The sequence below is a fragment of the Macaca fascicularis genome, chromosome 13 (genome assembly GCF_037993035.2).
Source record: "Macaca fascicularis isolate 582-1 chromosome 13, T2T-MFA8v1.1".
Lineage (NCBI taxonomy): Eukaryota > Metazoa > Chordata > Mammalia > Primates > Cercopithecidae > Macaca > Macaca fascicularis.
This window is the reverse complement of record NC_088387.1, coordinates 54454514-54464976: the sequence shown is the minus strand read 5'-3', so window position 1 is coordinate 54464976 and position 10463 is coordinate 54454514.

Here is a 10463-nt window from a genome sequence, read left to right as displayed (position 1 = left end):
CTTTGGTCAACAGAATGAGGAGAAAGTGGCAGTGTGCCAGTTCTGAACCTAGGGCTCAGGAAGACTTACCTGTTTCTGTTTATGTATCATGCTGCAAACGTCACAATGAGAACACGCTTAGACTAGCCTGCTAGAGAATGAGGGATGTGAACCATGCTTAAGTCATCCCAGTCATCCCAGTTGAGGACAGCCTAGATCAACCAACAACCAGCCAAAATTCAGGCATGGAGCACAGCCACCTAGCTTATGACTCCAGGCAGAGAATAAATGAATGTGTGCTGTCCAATGCTGCTAAGATTTTTATGGATTTTTAATTAATTAATTACTTTTTAAAAATACAGGTTCTTGCTCTGTCGCCAGGCTGGAGTGCAGTGGCATAATCACAGCTCACCACAGCCTCTACCTCCTGGGTTCAAGCAACCCTCTGGTCTTGCCCTCCGAAAGTGCTGGGATTACAGGTGTGAGCCACGGTGCCTGGCCTTGTGGATGTTTTTTAAGCAGCATTACTGTGGCAGATGATAATCAATACACCATTTAAAAAATCCAGATAAAACATTAATAACACACCCTCCCTTGGTCTCATAGTCCCCTTCAGCTACAGCCTTGTATGTCTGCTTTTCTTCACAACAAAATTTCTCAGGTTGATTACCTACTGACAGTTTCTTCTCCCTCACCTCCCACTCTTTCTTCAGCCGTAATCACTCTGACTCCTGCTCCCACCACTACTCTGGAATTGCTCTCATCAAGGCCAGCAATGACTCTCATGGTGGCAAATCTGAGAGTCAAATCACGTTGCTTTGTCATCTCATTGGGCTCTGTAGAAGCATTCAACGTATTTGATACCTCTGTCCCTTTTTTCTTTTGGCTTCTGAAGTACCTCCAGGTTTTCCTCCTATTTCATTGGTTATTCTTTTTTTTTCTTTTTTTGAGATGGAGTTTTGTTCTTGTTGCCCAGGCTGGAGTGCAATGATATGATCTTGGCTCACCACAACCTCCGCCTCCTGGGTTCAAGCAATTCTCCTGCCTCAGTCTCCCGAGTAGCTAGGACTACAGGCATGCACCACCACGCCCAGCTAATTTTGTGTTTTTAGTAGAGACGAGGTTTCTCTATGTTGGTCAGGCTAGTCTTGAACCCCCGACCTCAGGTGATCCGCCCACCTTGGCCTCCCGAAGTGCTGAGATTACAGGCATGAGCCACTGCGCCCGGCTGGTTATTCTTTTTATTTAAAAAAAATATTTTTTTCATCAAAAATGAACCTTTGCTGGTTCATTTTTTTTCAAATAGTTATTAGGCACCTATTGTGTGTCAAGCATTTTTCTGAATATTCTGGTCACAGCAGAAAAACAAAACAAAATCCTTGCCCTCATGGGGCTTACATTCTAGTGACAGGAGACAGAAATACACAAATAAACAAGTAAGTGTATATCACATGGTGATACATTCTATAGAGAAAAATCAAGCAGAGACAGGGGGATAGATTGTGATGGGGTTACTATTCTAAATAAGGTGGTCAGTAAAGTCCTCATTGAAAGGGTGACATTTGCACGGACCCCAGAAGAACATGAGGAGCGAGTCATATGACTTCTGAGGGTGGAGTATCCCAGACAGAAGGAACAGCAATTGCAAAAGCCCTGAGGCAGCAGTGAGAGTAGCAGGTCCCCCTGCCTCTTTTAAATATTTTATTATACTCATTTTCAAATCAATTGCTTAGCTTTTCAAAGTGAAAGCTTCATTAAGAAAAAAAAAAAAAAGAACAATGAAGCAATCCCTCACAAACAAATGTCTCAATTTAACATAGTTTAGGGTATGAGAAAAGGAAGGCCCTTTATATCTCATCTTGGATCATTTGCTCCAGTGTTCTGGAGCAGACTCTCTGATCTCTACACAAATGCTTACTGCTTATCTTTTTAAATGGTGACTCAGCAGGGTGCTTTCCTGGCCCTCTTCTCTTTCTGCACTCATGCCTTGGGGGAGCTCATCCATTTCCATAGTTTAAAATACCACCTAGAAGCTGACAATGCTCAAGTTGACAAGACTAGTCAAGACCTTACTGCTGAGCTTACTCAGATTCCAATAACGAACTAGATCACATCTAATAATCTAGATGTGATCTCGACACCTCCACTTGGGCATGTCAAAATTACCTATGTCCAAAGAGAACTCTTTATTACATCAATACTCCACAAACTCAACCCTATCGCCCTAGTATTTTCCATCTTTGGAAATGGCCATCTACTCAGTTGCTCAAGCCAGAACTCCAGTATCATCCTTGATTTCTCTCTTTTCGCTATATCTCAAGTTCAAATTATTAATCATTTAGACTGTACCTTCAAATCCAGGCACCTCTTTCTAACTCCACTTCATCCATCCTGTGTCAAGGCACCAGCACTGAGTACCATATCCATGATATTCATGGGGAGAAGCCACTGCAAATGTAAGATAAGAAAAATGAATCGAGACCGTATCATCACATCACACAACCCTATTTAACTAAATTTAAGATAAAGCAAACCTTCTAAAAGGCCAAACATATATATATATATTCATATTCATATATATATGAATATGAATATAATACCCAATTTTGACTTTTTCAATTAGTTTTATATTTTTCTTACAAACAGCATTTTATCTGTGATATTAGATAGATCCCTATGTATAGTGAGTTTTAAAGTAAAAATGAGCAAAATTTAGGTTGAGAAAATATTCAGAGGAGCGGAAACATCTCAGTGCTTTTTGTAAAGTCCCTTTCATTTCTCTGATTTTATGATTTTTATGTGTTCCAAGATGAGGTTGACAACTCTGGCCCTTTCTTGCTCTAGACTAGTTTATTAAATTATTAGATTCCTGGCTTTTACAATGTGAATAGAATCTTTTGTGAACATGAATAACTATTATTTTAATAATAACTCACCATGCTAAAAATTGGCATTTAAATTGATAAATAAGATCAGAGCTGCTGACCTCTTTCAGTGAAGAAAAGAACAAAAAGAGTGAGCAACTCATTCTGAGAGTCCACCTAAATCAATTAGGATGTTAAATCCATGCATAAAATAATGTTTAATAAAAATCCTTTAAAGGGAAAATTGTCTCATTTTAAATTGAATGAATACAAAAGATGACATGAGTTTCCCGGCTTACCACTATGAGGCTCTAAGATACCAGACTCAGGCATTGCTAATAGTTCAACAGTAATTGGAATATTAATAGGACGTGTCATTGTGATTATATAGAATATGCATCAGAGTATTTTACCAAACCCTTCTGGATTGATTGGAGAGTGCCAGAGAATAATCTGATTGTTGCTTTTCTCAGTGTAAAAGCCCCATTTCAGTATGCTTCTCGCAGACTCTATTTGAGGACATATTCAAAATAAAATCAATGCATTTATAACCTAATTAGCTGGTCTATATTGATTCGTGTTCCAGATATCCAGTTTGCATAGCATTATTGTTTTCACTAACTACTTGTAAATATATCCTCGGTGGCATATTGGGTTAATGCACTAGTTTTTTCTCCCCGAGGGAACTGAACTAGCAGCTGCTATAAGTCATCAGTTTCTCAGTTTTCTCCTAGTTAATACATGTTAATAAGATGTCAAACTCATTTGTCACTTAATCTCAGTCAAGTCCTGGGCTCTGTACATAACATTAGATCAGAAATGGTTCTTTTACAATGAATGTACTGTTCAAAAGTGAAGGGAATCTTGGCATTTAAACAGTTGACTCTCTCTGCTCCATGGTTTATATGAAAGAGGGGTCAGGATATCACTGGAACAACGACATAAGAGCATAACCTGCCAGGGTTTGGATCTAGTCACCTGTTCTCATCATGCCCAGTTTCAGAAACGGAAGGTGACTTTTCAACTTTGCCTGCCACAGATTTACCCAGAAGTTGTCATACAAACAGAAAAAAGAAATCAGGCCATATATTATTTCAATATTCTCCTGACTTAAAAAAGCAATGGAGTCCATGCTGTATGCCCAGGACTGGTCACTCCTCTCTAATTACATCAAGTGAATTTTTGAACTTTGCTCTCATAACACGCAAATATTCCCCAAACAGTGGAGAAATGGCAAAACTCAACTCCTGAGGACTGAAGCAAACAGAGGCTTAAAAGATGTAGGTGGACTTCAGACTGGAAGCTCTGGCTCTCTGGGCTTGTTTAGGATGTCATTGATTTACTTCATAGAAGTGGAGAGAGAGGATGGGGAGATAGGTTTAATTAATCTTAAATATCTCTGCAATTTAAGAATTGTAGGCCTGGAACAGTTCCTGTACTAACATGATTAGCAAATATTGACTTTTGAATACAATAATAATGTGTCATCTAAAACCCTTGATAAGTAACTTAAGTACTTCCTTAGCTTGCATCTTATTAAATTAGATGAGGTATGGTGGAGGCACATTACACAAAGACACTGAAATGAAAAATCAGACCTAAGTAGGTTTTAACATTGATTCTAAGAGAGTCAAAAGTCACAAAGAAAACATGTATGCTTTGGTTCTGCAACCTATGAATAGAAGCTGTTTATTCTCTCTAAATGGATTTTTTTAAAGTATGCAATAATTTTCATGGTGCAACTGTAGTAAACAGTCACAATTTGTGACTTTGTGACAGCTGTAATCAATCATCAGATTATGTATGATGACCATATAATTTTAGTTTTATGGAAGGTTCACTTACACAGATTATAAGCTTTTGATGTTAAAATATAGAAGAAAGATCCATGTCACAGCAGGGAGCCTGTAAATATGGAAAGGATGATCTACCCAACTCCCTTCATAAGGTTTGACTTAAAAATGTGTACAAGTCAGCTAAGAAAAGAGTTAAAAGATGTGATACTAGTCAGCTGCAACCTGACAAATCTTACTGTATTGATTAGTTTTCAAAGGCTGTACGGCATGTGTACTCTATTTACAATAGAATTGGGATGAGGGGAGCAAAGCCTCCAAATGTCATCAAAGCAAATGGTCTGTGAATGTTGCTCCAAAGCTAGTCATTAGTTGCCAGGGTATTTGGCTGCAAAGCTTGTAAAGACGTTTCTCTGGAGGGGAAGGTATGACAAAATGCACTTCTTGGCAAAAAGACCTCTGCTCAAACAGCAGCACATATTAATTCTTGCTTGATACATAAAATTAATTAGAGGATTAACATCCTTCAGAAATTTTGCCTGCTTTTTATCCTTTTCTTTAAAAAAAAAAAAAAGGAAAAACAGGAATAGACCCCAGGCCTTTTTGGTTCTCTAATGAAATTGCAAATTGACTTGTGTTCAAATGGTGCTTGAGTAAAATGAACAATTAAAAATGTATTGCTAACAATGAGATGTATCAGCTGATCTCTTTAAGGATTAATTAGTTCCAGGAATGATCTTTCTTATACAACAGACCAAGGGGGATACAGCCGTCAAGGGCAGAAAAGAAGGTGCCAAAGGATAGGTTTTTAATGCATGCAAGTGCACACAGAGTGTGTATATCCATATACACACATGTAGTAAAAGAACCCAGAAATACATGCAAGCATCTTTACAGGTTTAGACTGTAAAGATGAGCTGCAGCATCTTTGGAGATATTTATTCCACTTCAGCTAGGATGATTTGACTGTTGCTGATTAGCGATCCATTAGTTAGCTTGAAGGCAGCCAACAGATTTTACTGATCGTAATTTATCATTAAAGCAGAGAAAAGCTTTAGGTATTTAAATAATGTATGCAGATAAATTCACTCTTATTTTTTTAATTACCCACCTGTACCAACCTCGTAAGAATCTTTGCCCCCTATCACAAGTTCACTCTCTTGAGGAAATTTTCAAAGTCAACCAAAAAAAGAAAAGCTCTTTCCCTTTATATTTGTCAATTCTGCATTTCAACCCACCCCTTTACAAAATATCTGATATGTTTCAGGTTACACTTTCAGTGCTTAAAAATCCTGAAATTATCTCCGCATTTGCCATTGAGGATTGAGGGCTTATTTTGCAAACTATGCTGCCTCTGTCATTTCCTTAGCAAAGATTTCAGATACGGTAGGGGTAAATTGGAGCCCCCCGAGCCCAAAGCAAAACTGCAGGGGAAATGGACATTGTTCTCTTCTTCAAGACCAGTTTCAATACATGATATTCTAGAAAATGGCATTTTTCTTAAGCTGCCCTAAAGTCAGATCTCCTCACTGCCGGTATTGTGCCGTATCAGCCTAAAAGGGCATTCAGCATTGAGGCATTTGGTAAAGACTGCTTTATTGTACTCCATCCTCTCTACAGGGCATTCTGAAGAGATGAATAAGAAGTATGAACAGGAAGAACAAGGTTCCAGTCCTGTCAAATTAATTAGACTAGTGTAGAATGAAGTGAGGTTTGCCGTTAGGTAGGTTGAAAACATGTAAAGAAAATCATCTAAGCAATCTGAAAGGAATTTTTTTTTTTTTTTTTTTTAGATGGAGTCTCACTCTGTCGCCAAGGCTGGAGTGCCATGGCATGATCTTGGCCCACTGCAACCTCTGCCTCCAAGGTCCAAGCAATTTTCCCACCTCAGCCTCCCGAGTAGCTGGGATTACAGGCACCCACCACCACACCCGGCTAATTTTTGTGTTTTTAGTAGAGACGGGGTTTCGCCATGTTGGCCAGGCTGGTTTCAAACTCCTGACCTCAGGTGATCTGCCCACCTCGGCCTCCCAAAGTGCTGGGATTACAGGCATGAGCCACTGCACCCGACCATCTGAACAAATTTTAAGACGGCAAGGAGCCCTCTTATATTTTTGCGTGTTTGTGCAAGAGACATTATACACGTGGATAACTGTGTTGTATATAAATGTATATCATCTTTGAATGGAGAATGGTCCGTGTGTTTACACGACACACAACATTTGCAAAAAAACAAATATGGCAGGCCATTTGAAAAAGGAGAACCACAATTAAAATAACACCTATTTAATTTTTTAGAAACCTAAAAACATATGAACTTTTACTTATAGGAGCAAACCCTAGTTTGAACTAAGAGCTGAATCATGTGAGCTTATGGAGAGATTCATGAGAGCAGAGGGAGCAATGCAATTTGGTGGTTGTTTTACCAGGTTCCAGCTGGGTGCTTTGAGCCTCAGATCTCCTGTAGGCAAAGATACAGGAGAGGGAGAGTTACATGTGCGGTTAGGTGCTATTATCGATGCAGGGCCTAGTGGGTCATTTAAGCTCATTTTAAATGACCTTTTGAGAAACATTTCCATAGACTTCACTCTATTCTGGAAAATTGATCTTAGTAATTGAAGTAATCAATTTGTGTATCTGTAGAGCACCCACCACTTTGGACCGCCCCCACAAAGCAAGCTGGCCAAGATTCCATCATGCAAATTGATGTTTTGATATTGAGTTCCAAAGTGGCAGGCTGCAGCCACCCTGTTCCTCCTAGTCCAGAGAAGTAGTTCACCTCCCCAAGCATGGGATGGATGTCCATCGCACTAGTTTAAACCTCACCAAACCAAATCATTTCCCAAATCACATTAAGGTTGGTAAGTGATTTTCTTTATGCAAATGACATGGGGCCATGAAACTACGTTTTCATATATCCAACTTCGTTGTTGGTGGGGTTTTTTTCGCTGTTGTTGTTTTTTTTTTTTTTTTTTTTTTTTTTTGAGACAGAGTCTTACTCTGTCTCAAAAAAGTGCATCGCCCAGGCTGGAGTGCAGTGGTGCGATCTTGGCTCACTGTAGCCTCTGCCTCCCAGGTTCAAGTGATTCTTGTGCCTCAGCCTCCCGAGTAGCTGGGACTACAAGTGTGCGCCACTACACCTGGCTAATTGTTTTTGTATTTTTAATAGAGATGGGGTTTCACCATATTGGCCTGGCTGATCTCCAACTCCTGACCTCAAATGATGTACCCACCTTGGCCTTCCAAAGTGCTGGGATTATAGGTGTGAGCCACTGAGCCTGGTCCAACTTTGTTTTTTAACCTTTGTGGTCTTCGTGTACCTCACCAGTTTCAAATTCACTTTACCTGACCTTTTATAGTTCCCTTTCTCCTCTACCTAGCATCCATCAACATTGATGGACCACATTCCAGGCCCTTTTTTATTAAAGGAAAGAGACTGTATAATTGTCAGTGATCCTTTCTTCTCTGCTCCTTTATATCCTATCCTGCAGCATCTTGGGCAGAAGTCCAAAGCTAATTCCAAGTGAGGGATGCTTCCCTACCATCAAGTTATTTTTGGAATTGAAGCTCTCATTTCGTTTTTTCTGTTTTTTCCTTAACAGGTACAGGAAGGCAGAACTGCCTCATATCTGAGTCAGAATGCTGGGCTTGATTTCTCATGTAACTGATGAAAATGTCTTACACAAAATGATGACTTTAAGAAACATCTGAATACTTGCTTTGGCAGATGACACCAAGATAACTAGAAGGTATTTCTATTTTCTTTTTGGATGTCAAAAAGTCTGTTTCAACTTCTCATTTTTTCAGGGAAAGCCAGCTTCTCTTCAGTTGTAGAAGCAGGACATGTCATCTTCCAAACGAAAGAAATTCATGCTCATGATGAGCGACATTTCCAATTAAAATTCATCATGAACGGCAGGCTTTATATCTTTTTTTGAACAATGTGAATCATTTTTGATGCTGGGAAATGTGCTTCATATACCTCCATTTTGTCATAGAACGTCTACTTCCACTAGAACTTGCTTTATATTAGTAAATAAAACATCATCTGACATTTTTGTCCCTTCTTATGTTGGGGTGCTGATGAAAATAATCGGAATGCTCAGAGGTTATGGGACATTGTTTATCAAGGAATGTAGGTGATGCCACAAAGTATAAGTAACGCCATACAGCTGAGTGATTGATCCCTGCTGCATATTTTAAAGCTCCCTTCATTGCTTATCGAAACCTTTTAGGTAATGCACTCCTCTCAGATATCATTTTATGTTTGAAAAGCTTTATAATTCATAATGAAAAGTTGCTTAGTTACCTTGAGTGAATCCATAGGTTCAATTATTCTCTGTGCAAATGGTTGAACTCCATTTTGACCAATGTTTATGGTGTTTGGCAATTTTTCAGTAGCTACTTTGCTCTGATATGATTAATTTATTACATAATACTCTGCTTTGCATGTGTGGAGCCTAAATAATCTTAGTAGGCAGAAAGGAAATAAAAGACCTATGTCTTTGGAACTTGGAAACATTGGAAACATAACATCACCACATTAAGAGTGCCAAAACCAATACCAGTTAGCCTCAATAAAGACAACTTGTATGTGCTGATGACACCTAGCCTCGGGACGGCCAGCCCTTCCCTCATTCCATGCCCTGCCTTCTCTGCCTTCAGAGATCCAAGCAGGGGAGAAGCAGCAGCCCCAGAACTTACTAATCCAATTCAATCACCAGGAAAGTCCTGGCATCTTCTCATCAATATATTTTCCTATGGCTTTCCTGGACCTCTTTCTTTGACAAAGTTACATAGAATACACGCTCTTACTAAATGGCTACACACGAGGTTGCCAACCACTTTTGTGGAAATATGAGGAACACACATATCTGTCAGATGAATGAATGAATTAACTCAGGATCTGTAAGTGTGGTGACTACTGGGCTTCTGACCTTGGGAAAGTGTTTATCTCCCCCTGTCCTTAAAGGATTTCCTGATGCCCTTACACTAAAATTCTTACATTCTCTGAGGTTTCTGATTCTACTTCCTTCAACCCCTTGCCACTTTTTTTTTTGATCATTGGTGTACGGTTGTGAAATGACTGCATAGGATAGGAAGCCTGAAGATGGAAAGAGCATGGGTTTTGAAATTACACTAACCCAGGTTAAAATCACCATTTGGCAAATTGCTGGCTGGCAGCCTTGGGATAATTACTTAACCTCATACAGCCTCAATTCCCCCACCTGAAAAATTGGAATAACTCACTCTCTCTCTCTCTCTCTCTCTCTCTTTCTCTCTCTCTCTCTGTCTCTCTCTCTCTCTCTGTCTCTCTCTCTCTCTCTATATATATATACACACACAGACACACACACACACACACACACACACATATATATAAAGGGGCAGGCTGCAGCCACCCTGCCACACATACATATATATATATGTGTGTGTGTGTGTGTGTGTGTGTGTGTGTGTATAGCAAAAAATGCATTAGAATTAAATGAAATCTCTTGTGCAGATATACTAGGAACACTCATTTGTTTTAGCTAACACTCCTCTAGCACTTCCTGAAGTATGTCCCAGGTACTGCTCTAAGCATTCGATGTACCAATGAGGTAGTTGCTATTACTACCTCTGTTTCACAGAGAAAGCAACTGAAGAACAAATGGATTAAGTAACTTGACAAGGGTCACATGGCTTGTAATTGGCAGAGGCAAGATTAAAACCAGTCAGGCTTGCTACAGAATCTGCACTCTCAACTACAATCCAAAGCTGCCTGCCATAATGATGGCTTCCATTATTATTGTTATCGTGATCATTGTCCTCATCACTATTATTATCA